Here is a 16,011-nt window from a genome sequence, read left to right as displayed (position 1 = left end):
AGGACAAAGGTTTTTATTTGCCCGAATTTCATACATCACTGCTTGAATACATCATCACTGTATTGTGACGGGTCATGGGAACTTCAGCTCGGAGACAGAGAGACGGAGACGTAGACACAGAGGTCTAGAGGAGTGATAATGAAAAGACCAAACTCCATGAGGGATCTTTATGTCGTCGTTGTGAAGATGTTGTAGACATACAATGAAAGATTTCGTATAAATCTGAAATAGTCATAATTTTTAAATGTTTGCATCGTCTGAGCTGAGGTGATTGACTGGTTAGACATTTCTTTATGCAACTTTTTAAAAAGAGTTTCCTGTTCCAATTTGCCCCTCACAGCTTATCAGATTCTAAAATGATGTCCTGGAAGTACTCGTTTTGTCTGATAAGCAGCCAAAGAAATCAAAAAACATTCAGGGTACACTGGTATAAAACAGAAAAAAGCAGCAAATCCTCACATTTCAACAGCCTGAACCAGACATATTTGCTTAAAAACTTAATCAATCAATTAAAACAACTTTTAATTTTCACTCAAACTGGCTTTTGTTGCAAATTGATACTTATTAGTCACAATAAAGACTTTTAGTTTTAATTGAATAATACTTACAAGCAGCATACTGTATGAGGATATATGTATTTGTCTAATAAATGATTTAAAAATGTTTGAATGCATGTTTGAATTTTGCAAACAAAAGTGTTTGATTGGCATTAATACAGTTTTAATCAAACACTTATTTTACTTGCTAATAAACATTTTTTAATTGCAGAGTTAATCGTTTTGCTCTGAAATCTATTTATTTAATGCAATATGGAAAGTTTTGCTCTCAAACTGATTCTTTTTGATACATAATGACACAAAAGTAGCTAAAGTAAATTTAAACAATTACTGTCAGAAATATTGTCAGTTCATTTTCTGTCTTTCAACTAATTAATTATTTTGTCTGTACACAACATAAAACAGTGATTAAAAGTGACTAAAGGTGATCACTAATACATTAAAAGCCACATTCAGCTCGTACTAATCTTTTGTTTGAGGCAAACTGTAATAAAATTATAAGTTTTGTGCATTAACTCGCTGTACTACATGTGAGTATTTTCTCTCCATGCCACTTTCTTCTCCACTAGATATAAATATTGTACTTTTTATCTGACAGCTTTACTTTACAAATTAAAATTAAATTCTAAAACATGTAAAAGAAAATGATAAAAAGTTTACTATAAAGGAAATGTATTGAAATATTTTAGTTTTTTGTTAAAAAGATGATGATGATGGTTTCAGCTTCTAAAATGTGACAATTTGCTGCTTTTCCTTTTTTAATATTTATTTTAATAATGTATTAGTCATAATTTTGAGGTTTGGACTGTTGGTTGGACAAACAAATATTGTGAAAGAGTCACATTAAAAAAATGAATGATAAATAGAGAAAATAATCAGCAGATTAATCTATTTAAAAAACAAATCATTAGTTCAACTCAAGCAACTACAACAATCAAATCTTGCTGTTACATTAATGCACAAATAATAATAATGATATGATGTATAACAGTTCTAGGGAAAAGTTTGAGTACTTTTTATATCCTCCATCCTGATTAGTAACATTTTCTTGTAGTGGAGTATTTTCACAGTATAGTTCCAGTACTTTTACTCATCTAAAGTATTTGATACTTCCTCCACCACTTTGCAGTTTTATCGTCACTGTACAGGAAATTGTTCCACTGTTATAGAAATCTTTATCTTCTCTACATATATACACGATTTAAGAGCACAAACCTTTTCACACTTGAATTAAACATTTGCCAAGTCTCAGAACATCCTGATGACTATTCAACAATATGCAAACGCTGTGTGGAATGTAAATAAAACAAAATGCATGTCACAAAAAACAAAAGGTAATCCATTTGAGCATTAGATATCTCTTCTTTGTACTGTATTTAACTGAATATAGGTTGCAAAGGATTTGCAAATCATTGCATAATGTTGGTATTCAATTTTTATATTGTCACAACTTTTTTGAATCACAGCTGCAGTAAAAATGTTAACCCTACCCTTACTAGTATTAATACTTTTGTACCTCTGCACTATTTTATTTCATAATTACCTATTCCTTAATTTAATCTATTTCTTATATTTATTTATTATTATTTATCTATATGCATATCTATATATATATCTATATCTATTTATACCAATATATATATTCCCCCCCCTTTAAATTGATTTATCTGTTCTTCCCTCATGTTTTGCGTGTTGCTGTTTATTATGATATCACCTATTACAAGTCCTGAAATGTTTAAATGTTTAACAATGTTTATGATAAAATTGCTAAAATAAAAAGTAAAATATAAATAAAATAGTAACCCTGATAAAGACTTTCAAGCCAGAACTCGTTGATGATAAAAAAAAAAAGACTGATGACTCATTAAAGCTGCAGTTTAATCTCATTAACAGCAGAGATGAAGTTTTAAAGACGAGGCGTTCGAGTGCAGCTTCGTCCTGCAGCATGTGTGTTTATTTGAGGTGTCTGTCACAATAAGCTCAGATATTAAGACAAGCTAGTCGACGGGTTGAACTGTAATTGGCCCCCGGTGGAACTCTTTTTCTGTGGAGGTTGGAATCAGAAGAGAGAAGTTATCAGCAGCTTGATATTGTCTGCTTTTGTAACGTTGCTGCTCTTTTCACCTCTGAGTTCCTAACGTCTGTGTGGCCATTGTTGGGTGTGATTGCACCGCTCCGTCACACGTTTCTCTGCAGGATTAGATTGATCCTCTGAGAGGTGACATGTCTGTACTGTAACAACCAGGAGGGTCGTTCTGTGCTCCTGGAGCTGCTTCTGTCCTTCTCCTTTACTGGGAACTCAAATTAATTACCAGTTTTAGGCAACTGGGGATCTGTGTGTGTGTGTGTGTGTGTGTGTGTGTGTGTGTGTGTGTGTGTGTGTGTGTGTGTGTGTGTGTGTGTGTGTGTGTGTGTGTGTGTGTGTGTGTGTGTGTGTGTGTGTGTGTGTGTGTGTGTGTGTGTGTGTGTGTGTGTGTGTGTGTGTCTGCAGCAGTGAGGTGAGAAATGTTCACTCTGCGACCCTGTTGATCCTTTAGCATGTGAAGGTGCAACGGTGAATAAAGTCATCAGAGAAGTTAAGAATCATTTTAAAGGGAAATACTGAACAAAGACAGACTTCTATAAATGATGCCAGAAAATATTTAAATCTCCTTGAAAATCTACCAATTTGTCATAAGCTTACCATGAAATTGTATTATTATCAAACAAGTCACTTTGCTTCTGATTTTTTTGGTGAATATAAAGGTAACAGAGACGATTTACAAGCACCATGTAAAGATTATTATTTACAGAATATTATTTATTAAAAAAACTACATAAATGCTGTATCAGAAAAGCTGTTTCAGTCTAAGCCAATTGTTGACCATTTAAAAAAATAAATAGCTAAATAAGCATTAGTGCTGTATGGTCATCATGTGTCAGTGATTAACATTGAAATAAATTAATTTTAAAAAACATTTTTTTGTACTACTGTATGTTTAGTGTCAGTCAGCTGCTTACTGTTTAAATAAAAGTAAAATAAATAGGTAATTCAACATAGGGCCATTATGTTAAACTGCCATGTTGCTGACAGTTTAAATGAATAAAAATAAAATAATGGCGAATAAACATCAGTGCCTTATGTTTAGTATCAGTCATTTGTTGACCATTTAAATAAATAATTAAATAAAAAATAGCTAAATAGTACTGTATGTTTAGTGTCAGTTAATTGCTGGCAGGTTAAATATAGAATAAATAATTATATAATAAATAGCTTAATAAACGTAAGTGCTGTATGTTCAGTAACAGTATCAGTCATTTGTTGACCATTTAAATAAATATATAAAAATAAAATAATTGTGATGTAGGTCTCAGCTAATTGCTGACAGTTTAAATAAGGAATAAATAAATAATTAAATGAAATTTTAACACCCTTTAAGCCCAGTATTGTTTTCTGTGTTATTTAATATGAAAAAAACAACAACCCATTGATACACCTGTAGTGACCGATAATCTCAATCAACTGATATATCAGTCTAGCTAAATAGTACTGTATGTTAAGTGTCAGTTATTTTGCAGGCAGTGTAAATATAGAATAAATAAAAAATAAATGGCTTAATAAACATCAGTGCCTTATGTTCAGTATCAGTAATTTGTTGACCATTTAAATAAATAAAAAAATGATAAATAAAACTGTATGAGTCAGTCAATTGCTGACAGTTTTAATAAAAAATAAATATAAAATAAGTCACCTCAAGCATTGTTTGGTGTGTTATTTGATATGTTAAAAAAAGAAGAAAAAAAAAGTTTTTTGACACATATTGATGCATATCAGACAACACTCATAAATACTGATATATCTTTAATACACCAATATTGGCTGATAATATCGATCAACTGATATATCGGTCTGGCTCTAATGTGAACTAACATTACTCTGGCCTTTTGTTCGTTACTTTCCCTGAAAAAAAGAATAAAATAATGAATAAAACCGAGGCTGAAAAGAGGACAAACGCCGCCATAAAATCAGAAAGTTAAACACACTGCTAATTGTCATGTGTGACTGAGTGACATTCTCAAATCTCGTCTTGGACTGAATGTTTTACTTTCTCCCTCGTCTCTTTTTTTCCCCTCTCTCTCTCCCTCAGACTGATTTATACACACAACATGTTGCACAATGGGAGCCTTGTTTGCTAAATGGGATAGCCTTAATGGAGACTTATATTTCCAGGATTATATCTGTATTCAGTTGCAAATGATTTGGAGGGGAGGGTGGGGAGGGGGTCGTTTCAATACTCTTCCTCTGTCTATGAATAATAGTATCATTTGAATTAAGTGGACACCTGGTGCAGTGGGTAAGGCTCTGAGGCGCGCTGTTGACCCGCTACCACTGCCAACTTCCCTTTTTCCCAGCCTGTCCTTATCCGTCCCTCCGAGCCTCCAATTTCATTCTCCCTCCACAAAATGCCACACACTTGTAACTTTAGTCTCCCTTCGGCAAAAACTTGCTCTCTCCTGAAAGGCGAAAAAAAAAAAAACCTTTAAGAGGAGGAGGGAGGGAGAGAGGGAGAGAAATTCTTATCAATCTCCTCTTAGATTTGGGCAAAGTCATTTGAAAGCACGGTGTAATGTTTCAGGGAAAACTTCCAATTAAATACAGTAAAAAGATAAAATAACAGTATCCTGGACCTGCCCGCTGCTGGTATTAAAGCCCCCTTTTGTTGATTTATTGTACATTCGCCACTGAGCCATGCAGGGAAGGGGACATTTCAGAAGGGATTCTATTTGTATGCATCCTGCGTCTACTCCACACACAATCAGGCCTGTATTGCGTTTTGCAAATTTATACCAGGATGTAGGTTTAGAGTGTCCCCCCCCCCCTTTTCCCCTGAAAGAAACAGAAAGTTTTTCAAGTAAGTGTCTGCTTTCATGAGCACAAGTGATTGAGGCTCACAAACAAAGCTTGGTTTCTAAACTCACAGATGTACAGCCCCGCCGTAGCTTTGTCCTCCGCCCCGGAGAAGCATTCACACATTTCTATTAGAGCACAACATTGGATTGTTTGGAAATACTTTTAGAGTGGACATCCAATAATAACCCAAAGCTTTCCCAGGGAGGGAACGAAAGAAGTCTTTTCTGCCCACATATCAGATAAAAAGGAAGTGGCCTGCTTTTCTTTCTTTCTTCCCTTTTTTTTCATTCTTTCCTCATGATTTTGCTTTTGTAGAACCTGAGAAACTAATGAGACTTTGAGCTTTTTATTCAGATGACAGCAATAATATTTGGCACTTTAGCTATGAACAAGTTTCTTGAATGCAAAACAAAGTAACATGGTGATTTCAGACATTTTCTGTTTTGTATTTTTCCTTTAGACACTTATTTAGACACAATATTTACATTTTCTTCTTCTTTATACTTTTACTCCTATTAATTTCAGCAGGAGATATTGTACATTTTACTTTATTTAATTTTTCTGAAAATCTTTCAGAAAGATCTCAACAAGATCTGCGGTACAGAGCAGATCACTTCTCAAAATAGTGCACATATCATAACACATACACGTACAGTGCGCTGTTGTAAAACAAAAACAAAACAAAAAAAGGCTACAGTTTTGTTGAATTTGGTCTACAAGTCACTGCTGTAGGTTTAGGGCAAAAAACGTCCGGGTGAAGCATTATGCAAACAATTTAATGATATGTAAATGTGTGTAAATGCCAGAAGTGAAGTTGTTACTAGGACCATGTGACTACTATATACACGTAAGGTTCGCGGTTGTAAAAAAGTCAAGTTAAAGTTTATTATAGAGCACATTTAAAAACAACCTCAGTTGACCTAAGTGCTGTACAGTTATTAAAATACAATGAATTCATACACAAATATAGTAATAAGTAAAATAAAAAACCCAATGAAAACAAGGAAAGCCAAAAAAGGCTGCAGTTTCGTTAAATTTAGGCTTCTAAACCACAGATGTAGGTTTAGGGCAAAAACATTTCCTGGTAAGGCGTTATAAAAGATGGTTTAATGTATAATATGAATTAAAATAAATGTCGTAAGTGAAGTAGTTCCGTTAAGTGACATAGTTGCATAAAATGTGATGCACGACGTTCAGTGATGTTTGAATCACATCTTTTACTTCTGTTTGCCGTTCTTGTGTGACAGTCCAACATTTGTTTGATCCATCCACCTCCCCTACCATCCGCCCCGAGTACAACTGCCGTGCTTTATTCTCCACCTCGCCGTCATTCAGTATTAATACGGCCACTATAGGGTGGGGGAAACCAGTCTAAAATGTAAATATGGGTTGTGTTTTGCTGACCAGTCTGCCCCCTTGATGTAGCTGAATTCTCAGCTGATCCCCATCTAGCAAAACTCGCTAAAAGTGCAATGACATCCTTTTCAACGCGAAACTTGCTGAATCGTTTTATTGGCATTCAAACAGAGGGACATTAGTTGCACCCTATAGTGTATGATGTATTTTTTCCCCCCATTTTTTAAAATCTGGGTTGTTAAATTAAAAAATTGCAATTGTTCTTCAGCTTTTCTTTTGAGCCAAGAACTTGGTAATTCAGTTATTCAACTTTGTATAGTGTATTGTTTAATTGTCAGCCATATAGCCTCCTTTTGTTATAGTTCATTGTACAAGAGCACTCTCTCCCTGGTTAAAATAAACACTTGATTTCAACCAGAACTGCCCAGTGTTGCGTTCCACCTCATTTCTATTCGTATTACATGTTACACCTCTCAAAATCGAGCCGGGTCGTAACACTGTTTATGGTCGCTGATCCATTTCAAAATTGAGGGATTTTGCAGGATTTTTTCTGTGTCACGCTTGTGCCAATTCTCCCTGAGCAGCCAGTGGTCTGCCATGTTTTAACCCACCCTCTAGTGTCGACTCGACTCACCTGGAATCTCGACTCAGGTGCTACGAAAAAACTACCAGGAACTATCTACAACTTTTTCTAATAGAAAACCCCCCAAAAAAGAGTCAAGTTGAGTCGAGCTGTGCCGCACCACTACTGTGGAAATGCAGCATCTGAGCTGTGAGCAGGTCTACATTTCACATATTAACCTCTCAAATGGTTTCACTCACTAGTTGTTTGAGGCCTAAATTAAAAGATAACAAAAAAATCCCCCAGAAAATACAAATTTGGATCACAGAAGTTTGTTTTGTCTTGAATTCATACTCTAATAATCATCTCATTGCTGCCCCAAAGTCTATCTTGCAGCCCTCTGCAGGGGCCTAATCTCTAGGTGGGAAACACTGGAATAAATGATGCATGTATGTATATTAAGAGCTTAAACGTTGCTTTATCTCGACCTGTACAGTAAAACACTGCATGTGCATTGATGCATTAAGTGAACAGAACATTTTCCTGCCAATACTTCTGTACTTTTCCTTCAATAAGATTCTTACTGCAGCATTTGAATGGAGCTTATTGGGGCCATTTTCTAGTAATGTATCTATACTTTTATATAATTCATTCAAGCGGCACTTCTTCAACCACAGGAGACATTTTACTCTGAAGACAAAATCACAATGTCCCATCATTTTGCACACCTAAACATGCACACAATGCGCCTATAAATCAACTAATTGTGCATGTAGGTTTCAACTTGCTTGTTATTTGCACCCAGTTTAAATACAACAGAAGTGACAACAGATGGAGCCTTAACTTTAAGAAAGTCCTTTGTACAGACAGCTACAGATCAGAACTAAGGAATAAACACTCACACACTGAGGAGAGAGGAGGACGGTCATGTTAGAGTTAGATGACAGAGGAACAATTATCCCTCTAATTCTCTTGTCGATACAGTTATGTCTTATGTGGTCGATGGACATGTGGTTGTTATCCCTGATCGATACTGAGACACTTCATAACACATCTGAGTGTGATAGAAGCTGATATCCTGCGCAGCACCTCCTGATCCCCATTTAGCTATGATTGCAGGCGTTGGCGTGAATCTGTTTGGCGGGTTATGGATTAGCTACTTTGGCCCTGAAGTAGCTGCAGTTGATGATGTGATTAAATCAATGATCATCTCTCCGAAGGCTCTTTGATTCGTTCTCGTTTGGCTGCGCAGCAGAACGGAGCTGACTGTCTCAACAGCAGCGCCACAAATTACACAGGCTGCACTTCACAGGCACGCTCACCCGCTTTTATGTATTTATTTTATACAGTAAATCATGTGAAATGTAGAGTTGAAGTAGAGTAATGTGTGAAATATCTGGGATTTCTACAGTTTATTCCTGAGCTTGTGAGCCCACTCGCTTGCTTTTATTTTATTTTTTTTAGAGCTTTTAGCCACAGCTTATGGTTTTCCTCATTCAAGGGATTTTTTAGGTTTTTTTTTGTTGTTGTTGTTGTTGTTTTTTTAAGCCTTTTGAGATTTTTACATAATGTTTTTAAAAGATTTTTAGGGCTACTAATTGACTTTAAGAATCTTATTTTCTTCAAGATTTTTTTCAATGTTTTTTAAAAGGTTTTTTAACATATATTTATACTTTTTGTGATTTTTAGTTTATCATTTAAAATTTCTGGATTTTAATTTTTGTTTAGATTTTAATTTAATTTTAATTAGGATTTTTTGTTTGAGATTTTTGGTGAAATTTTTTTTTTTTAAGCACATTTTTTGAGAATATTTAATGAATGTAATGGCTTTTTCGTGGACTTAAATTATTAAATGTTTTTCTTTCATGATTTGTTAATGGGATTTAAATATTTTAAGGATTTTTACTTCTCCGCAGAGGGGAATTTTTAGTTTTTGAGGGGGAATTTATAGCTTCATTGGCTTTTTTAAAGGAATTCTTGAAGGAATTTTGAATAGAATTTTAGGGTTTTTTAAACAAAATTTTCTCCAAATTATCTACGTCTCCTCCTTTTGTGACTAATATCAGTCAAATAATGAAACTCACTTTGTTTTAATAAATTCTGCTAATATTTCTCCCTTCAGTAGACTTCATGAAAAGAAGTTATTCCGTACAGTAACAAAACTTGTTGGCATCCAGACTAAATCTTTATAACTTCAGTTGTCTTACAGATGTCTGAGCTCTGCTGCAGCTCTGCCTCAGTTGTGTCTAGACTACAGGAAATGCAAAATTGCATTTGTTTACAGCCTCGCGGAGCTCAGAGCGGGTGGCGTGTTAAAAGTGCAGCAGCAGCCAGTGAGGCAGCGTGGCAGCAAGCCGGAGAGGCTGCAGCGAGCAGGCCGGATATGAGAGCGGCTCTGTCTGCAGGCTGCCAGCGCGGCTCGGCCCAGGATGTGCTGTAAAACTGCTGTAAAGCAGATTGGACTCTCTTTACTGTTTGCATCGCATGACATTTGTTTTTCTCTCTTGCTCTCTCACTCCTCCCCCCTCCTCTCTCTCTCTCTCTCTCTCTCTCTCTCTCTCTCTCTCTCTCTCTCTCTCTCTCTCTCTTTGAATGGACTGTTTGATGCACATTCTGCCATTTTGTGGTGCAGAGAAGCAGAGTGAGAGGCAGGTAGAAACAGAAACATTTCCTGGGTTTAACTGAGGCCAGTTCTTTATTTTTCTCTCCTTTTCATTTCACACCAGCCCAGTCAGAAAGTGTCAGCGAGTATCATGATATCTGCCAGTTGCTCCGCCTCAGGACCAGACATAATACAAACATAACGCTGATGACAGATCGTGTCGGCTGTCTGGCCGTCCGTCTATCAGGCTATTGATTATCCTTCAGCGAGAGGTCATAAATGACCCATGATCATGTGGCTGAAAAACATATTCCCAACATCTGACCTGTCACTAGAGGTTAATAAAATAAACCACGCAGGCCCTATGGAGCATGACTTTGCAATTATCCGTAACTTGCTCCTCCTGTGCTGCTTTTTATTGCATCATTAATATGTGGGAAGCCGAGGTGACAGCTGAGGCTGATGGCAACTCTTAAAAACAACACTGCTCGCTGTGTTTAGAGGGGAAACGTGCAAAATATCAGAGTCTTAATAGAGGAAAAACTAAATGATGCCAACAAATAACAAATTTAACATCTATCTGTACTCCTATCTTTGATGCTAAGATATGTCCGTCACAAGGAGACGGAAACACTTCAGCGTCTGCTGTGATAGACAGAGACACTGTTACATTTTTCATTAATTATGTCAGATTTTTTTTTATTTTTCTTCCGTGTCTTTTTTAGGTGGATTCCCATGATTTTTATGGCTTTTTATGGACTTTTTAAAGGGTTTAAAGGGAAGGGATAATTAAGATTTTTAGGATTTTTACTTGCAGGTGGATATTTTATTTTTTATTTTAGGATGTTTTAGTTTTTGAGGGTGAATTTTAGAGATTAATGTGGACTTAAAGGCGTTTTTAAAAAATAAATGTTAAATGTTTTTAAACTAATTTCCCTCCAACTCGTCTGCTTCTTTTATCTGCATCTCCTCTTTTGTGACAAATATCAATCTAGTAATGAAACTAAATATGTTTTAATGCATTTTACCAATATTCATCTATCAGAAAGGAGGACATGAGGGATGGAGGACAGCTGTTTCTGTCTGTTTCCTTTGTTTATTTATATGGAATTAAAGACACTAACAACTGCAGGATGTTGAACTCTATGAAACAAAGACAGCTTTTTGCATATTTAAAAAAAAAAACAGGATAAGAAACATACACAACGACAGACTTATGGAGGACGAGGTTGCACATTTCCACAGAAAAGGATTCTTTGGCGCACATTCTTCAAATAGTTTGTGCCTGAGATTGAGGACGTAAATTCTTCACGATAACCAGTGTATCGTTGGAAAATATTGCACAGATTTAAATCAATTCAATTCAGTGCAGCTCGACTTTATTGTCATTATAAGTATAAGATATAATCTTGTTATTCTAATGTAGTCTGCTAAGAATAAGTATACATTTATTAGAATATTATAATTAAAGTTATTTGCAAACTTTCATTTTAAGTGGAAACTGTTTATATGCACAACTACTTAGATGCTCAAAACAAGTCTACATTTGGTTTTTCACTGTTTAGTCAGCACGTTGCTAACTGGTTTTGCAGAATCTGGAGAATCTAAAGACTCCAGGATGACCGATTAATGGCGCTTAAACTTTAGAAATAAAAGGATTGTTATTCATTTCAGCTTTAGCCGACAAAAAGTGATTAATTATAGGTCAGAAGTGGATCAACGGAGGCTGAATCATTGACGATTAAACCACTGAGAATATTTGAAGTTGAGTAAAGTTGAGTTGGAAAATATTGCACAGAATTAAATCAATTCAATTCAGTTCAGCTCAAGTATTACAAAAATAATTCTGTCATCCTACTATAATTAATGAAAGTTACAAGCAAACTTTCAGTTAAAGTGGACACTGTTTACATCCACAACTACTTAGATGCTTAAAACAAGTCTGCATTTAGTTTTTCACTGTTTAGTTAGCATGTTGCTAACTGGTTTTGCAGAATCTGGAGAATCTAAAGACTCCAGGATAATCAATTCATGGCGATTTAACTTTAAAAATAAAAGGATTGTTGCCAATTTCAGCTTTAGCCAAAAAAAAGTGATCAATTATAAGTCAGAAGTGAATCAATGGAGGCTGAATCATTGACGATTAAACCAATTTGAAGTTGATTAATCTGCAAAACTTTCATACTGCAAAAAAGGAGCCGTCCTTTATTGCAGTATGAAATGTTTAATGAAGCATCTTCAAGTAACATCAGTGAATTCTGTGTGGTTAATATAATAGAATACAATCTTACCTACAGCTTCAGATCCTGGTGATTTGGAGTAAATCAGGATTAAAAGGTCTCCTCCTGCAGCAGGCCGCAGCCCCAGCGAGCCAGCAGCAGTCACAGTGTAACCCTGGGAATGTGTGCCATCTTGCATGATAAATATCAGTGATTTGCTCCAGGCTTCAGACTGTTACTCACAGGAAGTCACTGTTTGAGTGGGTTTACACAGATGGAGACCATTCTTAGTCAACATTCACATAAAAATCAGTCTGGCCTCTTTTAGCCTCTCTCTTCTTTTCATTGTGTGTAGACAGTGGCGGAGCGTTGCTGTTTTTACTGCGAGGAAGACGACACCTTCTATTTATTTGAGAGCTTTAACGTCACATTTCACGAGGATCTGCAACTTCGCACAGACATGAGTAAGCTCGACCTCATCGCTCATGTTTTCTCACCAGTGTTTTATTTAATATCCCAGACAGCGAGACAACTGGTTTCTCTCTGCGCTCCCAGCTCTGATGATTTGGCGGGACAAAGTGTTTAAGCTGTGGTTACAGTTGTTATTGGCCTTCTGGTCTCGCTCTAATCATCGTTCTGTCCGCTGTCTGTGTCCTACTGAGCGCCACGCTGGACCAGGATGCTCAAACATCTTCACATATGTTGCTTTAATGTGTCGAAGAGGCCTGCAGGGCTCCAGTTACTGCTGCACTCTGCTCTGTGTGTGTGTGTGTGTATGTGTGTGTTTGTGTTTGTGCTGCTGGAGTTAACATCCTGCATTCAGATTTTACTCAAGTAACAAATATCAGCAGAGCATTAGTTCTTAGTGTAAAAAAACAGCCTTAACTTACAATAGCTGGAGTAGGCGGAGCTTATTTTAGACTTTTTATAGCATTTTGATCCATAGCAATGCCTAATAATGTTATGAGTTGATATTATAGTTGTATTTGAAGTGTTTATCTGTGAAGTAAATCATAAATATTACAATAGTTTTTAATTTTTAATTAGATTGTCTTCTATTTTAGCTTGGACTTTTCATTCATTCACTGGGATAGCTGTTGTTATTGTATAGATAATTTAATATTTACATGTTTATACACGGTCACTTATAAATTTGGAATAAAATACTTTTTACCTCTTTCCATGAAATGATTGTGACATTGTGATTTATTCTTGACAGATAAAGTGTAAATCTATTTCTATCTATCAAAACAAAGTTATTCTAACTTTATGGGCGGTCGTGTATGTACATAAATATGAAAAAAAGGGGTAGGAAAAAAATATGTGTTTACTTCTTGAAATATTTCCGTTTAAGTGCAATTTGTTTATTGAGATTGACATCAAGGTTTTATACAGGCTTTTATTTTTTTGTTCATTACACCATTGCAGTTAGTTGTAAGGCCTTTTTGCTTTTACCTGTTTGTTTTGTTCTTAAACATATTCAAAATAAAGATACTTCATTCATTCATTCAGTTTAGTTTTAGCTAGTTTTCGGATTATGTTCAGTAGTTTAAGTTTAGTTTCTCAGAAACACGTAGTTTGAGTTTTTATAGTTTTGAGAAGATATACACTTTATCTGTGAATAATGAATCACATGGTCAAAATCTTTCATGAGGTTACAAAGAGGTAAAAAATATTTTATTCCAACTTTATGAGCGACCGTGTAGTTAGTTTTAGTGTGTTTTTGTTTGAGACAGATATTCTGTCTGTGTTTAGTGACATAGACATGTGAAATACATGGTTAGAGCTGTACACAAATGTTCATGATGTTAAATCTTTGCACGACTTTAGTGTTCAATGTGAAGCGATTGCAACTTGTCAAGTACGTTCAAATTCAGTATGTTAGTGTCACAGGAGTCGACAGATTTTCATGAATCTGCAAACATTTTTATTACTTCTGACAGGGAAGTTACGCTTTCAGTGCAGTTTGTCTGTCTGTTTGTTTTGTTTGTTTGTTTGTTTGTTTTTCAGCAGGATTAAAGAAACACTATCAGCCCAGTAGTCATGAAACTTGGTGGAAGTGTGAAGCAGAGCAAAGGAAGTTGTGGATCTGAGTCAAAGGGCGGATAAATGAATTTATTTTTCATTTTCGTTTATGAATACAGGCTTTCTGCTGCATTCATGTGCAGTTAGAATAACTGGGGAAAAAAATCAAAATGGGAAAATTCCTGTGATTGCAGCCTTGAGTCATAAAAATTATCATCGTGAGAAAGGCTGGTATAAGTCTGTGTTCTCCGAGTGATATTATGGTTGTATTTAAATTGTCCTTAATCCTCTAAAATGTAGTCAAGTAAAAGTAGAAAATTGAAATACTATATAATAGAAGTATATTCATGAATGTTTTGGGAATTTTAGGGATTTTAAAGCTTAATAATGTTTTAAGATTCTCAGAATGTTTCCATTTTTGAAGGACTTTTGGATTTATTTTTGGAGTTTTTATGAAGTTATTGGCTTCTTTTGTGATTGGTTTCCACTTGATCATGTAACTGATTTTCACTTCTCACTACAGGTGAAAGTTTTATCAGAGAGCTATCACCATAAAACTCCCCCAGTTGATAACTTACACTAAGACAGTTGTTCTTCTATATTGCAAGTTTTTAAAAATGTTTTTTATATATGCAAATGAGTCATTACCTTATGATAATTTCTGGTGAATTGAGGGGAAATCTGCAGACACAAATAGACAAAGTGTCCTAAAAATAAACCTAAATGTGTATTATTGATGCTTTCTTTCTGACTCGTCTGAAAGAAAACATGTTATTGAAGCGAAATCGACCCATGCATGAAAAAAACGAGGTCTTACTTATCGTTTTTAGTAAAATGCCTCAAAATTGTCTCACTCAAGTCCTGGTATTAAGTTCCTCTTCACTGCTGATTATTGCTAAAAGAAGTCACATTAAGGCCCTAAAACACTTGAGAATGATGAGATGTTTGAATATCAAACCCTTCCTGGAGCAGCTCTGCTTGTTTCCCACATTAAGTGATTGTCGAGCAGATTATTTGTCAGAGTTGATATGAAAAGCTGTTTCTGTTAATGCCGGAGCTGAAACAAAGGGCTACCTGTGGGCAGTCTGCTTTGTTAGTCGGCTCTGAAAAGACTTCTTACTTTCACTTTGATCTGCAAACATCTATTCTTATTCAAAACATTTGTTCTGTCTAATTGTTTCACGGCGTCCTGCTGCTGCATTCAAAACCATCCCCTCTTTGTTTTAAGCCTGAAAAAGTTCAGACAGTTTGACACTTTCTGCTGAGATACTTCCAGTAAATCATCAGCTGGAAGCACAACATGCAGGCTCTGTATGTGTATGTCGTGGCTTTATATTGTAGTTTTCCTGCAGCAGCGGCCTCAGATGTTACTTGCTCAAAGGTTGTAATTAACTACTGTTTTATTGCAGCCATTGTTGTAATTGGCACGCAAGTTTGTGAGAGGGAATAATTTCCTTGTTTTCCTTAAAATTTGGAGCTTTTTTCGCCGTTAGGTTTGTTGTCATGTGAGCGCGCACGTCAACAGAGTCCCAAACACATCATTATGCAGCTTTTATTACGCGTCTCTGTTCCTCTCATGCTGCTCTAAACGCACACATTATCCCGACACCTTCACAAGTTTCCAAAAGTTTCCCTAAAGGAGATATTTTCCTGCCAAATATTTACACCGATGTGATATTACTCCACACTTTTCTGTTTTTTTTTAAAGAGAGAGATGTATTTAATTTTCTTTCAGCCTCAGCCAGTTTCCACCTTTTTGATCCCAGCAGTCCGCCGGTATCATCAGCTTCCTCATTTCC

This window comes from Centropristis striata, chromosome 14 (assembly GCF_030273125.1).
Source record: "Centropristis striata isolate RG_2023a ecotype Rhode Island chromosome 14, C.striata_1.0, whole genome shotgun sequence".
In the NCBI taxonomy this organism is placed as follows: Eukaryota; Metazoa; Chordata; class Actinopteri; order Perciformes; family Serranidae; genus Centropristis; species Centropristis striata.
Note: the sequence above shows the minus strand (reverse complement) of the source record.